Below are 3,250 nucleotides of genomic sequence, written 5' to 3'. Positions count from 1 at the left end.
AGATATACGAGGCATCTTGCAAGGACTGACCAGTCGCTATTTTCGAGAGCAGCCATTAAAGCTCGAAGCTCCAAAACCTAGCATAATTACTAATGCACCCTAGTTTTTTTCCACAACATTTGGCGTTGCCTGGGGAAAACAACAACAACCATAGGTGAACACACGGAGCAGAACATAGAGATGATCATATCCCATCACAGCGATCTCCTCAATAGTGGAGATACCTCCGCAATCACCTATGCCTCCACACAAGGAGGAACCTCTAGGGGCATCTAGGCTCAGCCTCCAGAACGAATCCTCCAATCCAAGATCTACCACAAGGGACAAATCCCCGGCTCCTCAAGGGATGAATCCCTAATTTCAGGAACTACATGCACCTATAAACCTCAACCCGTTGGGTATAAATACTCACTAAACAATACCCCAGGGACCACCAACCCACCTCACGGGATGCCTCTATACCCCGAGGTGGTTTGGGAGAAGTGACACTCTAATCAGAGTGAAGGACAACTGACAAGGCAGAATCCCTACATCCGGGCTTGGCTCCCATCCTTGAGAATCGAGATTCTCTGGACCCTACTCTGCTAGAGACTCTGATCATCGGACGACGAATCGTTCCAAGAAGGAGGCGTGCTGGAAAGAAGCCAATACTTAGTGGCTACCAACAACCTAGGAGCCTCAAAGGACGATTCCCCAAGATGTATAAAGAGGAGGATCAGGACTTATGAAGCTGAGATCCAAAGGCTGAAGCGTGACCTAGAGGTGCACTTGACCCAAGACCTCCACCTGCAGTGAGGCAAAAGGATTTTTCCTCCTATAATGGACCTGAAAGTCCAACACCAAGAAGGTTGTTGCCCCAAAGGCTCATCCAAGTGATTTGATGCCGCTAGGAGATCCTGATCCAAACCCACCATTCACTAAAGATAAGGAATGCCCACAGCTCAAAGAGTTCAAGATACCCACTATCAAAGCATACGAAGGTACTGGAAACCCAACTAAACCATTTCTGGACGTTCTCTAACGCCATGTTGCTACAACTCATGAATGATGCTATTCGTGTCAGTCCTTCCCTCAAACCCTGTCAGGTATGGCTCAAAGGTGGTACCCATCTGTCCCCGAACTCGATTGGTCTTTCAAGTACTTGAGCCAGCTTTCATCAAGCATTATTAGTGGCAAAGTACACGAGAAGGGTTCGACTTTTATAATGGGCATAGTCCAAGGAGCAAAGGAGTCCCTTAGAGACTACCTGAACTGATTCACAAAGGAGCTCTAAAGGTCCGGAACTTGACGGCAAGGTAGCTATGATAGCCTACATCAAGGGACTAGAGACGAGTTCCTTAACATGTCCCCGGCCAAATGCCCTCCTAAAAGCATGCCACAGCTTTAGGATAGGGCTAAAAAGTACACCAAGATGGAGGAACTATGAAGAAGACGTGGTGAGTAATGATCCTTTAGGCAACAAGAGCGGAAGGGCGGATCAGGAGTATGATGCTAAGGAAAATATCTCAAAACTGGAAAAGCTCTGACTCCTCTTCTAAGAAGAATCAGCCTCCAAGGTTCACTGAATAGTGCAAGGTGAACGCTCCGAGAAGCCAAGTCCTTATGGAAATTGAGAAAAAACAAGAGTCAAATGGCCGAAGCCACTAAGGGGAGACCCCGATAAAAGAGACAAGAGTCATTACTGTATATACCATAAAGATGTTGGTCATGATGATACCAATGATTGTAGGTAACTCAAGGATGAGATTGTGTATTTGTATGACGAGGAAGTTCAGATGCTTCACTAAGATGAAGATGGTTGGAGGCCAAAAAAGAGCCAATAATCGAAGAAATGACGATCGAAGGTAACGACGGGATCGTAACCACAGCCCCAAGGGCTATAATCAAGATGATCTCAGGAGGTCCTACAGCAGTGTGGGACTACAAGGAACTCTTGAAAAGCTTATGCGAGGGGGTAATGATATAGTCAGGGAACCGTCTAAGCGTTCCAAGTCAGAAATGATTTAGTTCGGGACCCAAACCTGGAAGGTTTAAATTTCCTCAGAATGATGCTTTTGTCTCACCTTAATTTTGGAAATGTCATGTTATGAGGTTCTACGGACAATGGAGCTTTTGTGGATATTCTTTTCCATTAAATGTTCCTAAGGATGGGCTACAAGATTCATAACTGACTCCATCCGAAGCCCCATCTACGGGTTTTAATCCAGTGAATACCAAGTCAAAAGAGAATACAACTTCCCATGACTATTGGGAAGAGCCAGGGAGGCCACGCATATGTTAAACTTTTAGGTTGTTAAGGCATCCTCTACTTCTAACGTTATCATGAGTAGAACAGGAATCCATGTGTTCAAGGCCGTGCCCTCAACCTACCACATGTACTGAATCCAGGCTAGAAACGGTGTTGAAGAAGTAAAATGAGATAAAAAATGGCCCGTAATTCTATGTTACAACACTTAGGCCTGATGGAACTAGGGGCAGGTCCTCCCCAGAAGACAGGATGTCCATGAGAATGAAGAACTTCGAGGGAAGCTAGCATAGGACGTAGTTCCCAAACCCCTAGAATCCTAGACCTGAGAAGGTCACATATATGGAGCCGATTTGGACAGGTGCTGTGATATGTTACATGGACGGCAGTCGATATGCCTGGGAATGACCCCAGCCTTATAACTCATAAATTGAATGTCGATCCAACTCGGAAGGTGGTGATGCAGAAGAAGAGAACTTATGCCCCGATAGCTGGAAACCATTAAACAAGAGGTCGAGAAGCTCTTAGACTGGATTCATTGAGAAAGTACAATTCCCTGAGTGGTTGGCCAATCCCGTTTTAATCGTCAAAAAAAGCTAATGGGAAGTAGAATAGTCATCCACTTCACTGACTTGAATGAGCTTGTCCTAAGGCTGCTACCCTGTCCAATGATTGATACCATGATCGATGCCACCGCTGGCACGAGATGTTACGTTTCATGGATGGTTTCAGTGGTTACGATCAAATTAAATGCACAAAGATGACACCCCCAGGTATCTTTCATACTGACTTTGATTTTTTTTTATTATCTTGTAATGGCTTTCGGACTTAAGAATGTAGGAGCTATCTACCAAAAGTTGGTAAATAAGATATTTGTATATCTAATTGGGAAGACCTTGGAGGTCTATGTTGATGACATATTAGTCAAATCCTAGACAAGGCCGAACATATTATCACCTCAGAGAGGCATTCGAATGGCTGAGGCACCGTAAGATGATGTGTGAA

This window comes from Apium graveolens, chromosome 3 (genome assembly GCF_009905375.1).
Source record: "Apium graveolens cultivar Ventura chromosome 3, ASM990537v1, whole genome shotgun sequence".
Classification (NCBI taxonomy): Eukaryota; Viridiplantae; Streptophyta; class Magnoliopsida; order Apiales; family Apiaceae; genus Apium; species Apium graveolens.
Note: the sequence above shows the minus strand (reverse complement) of the source record.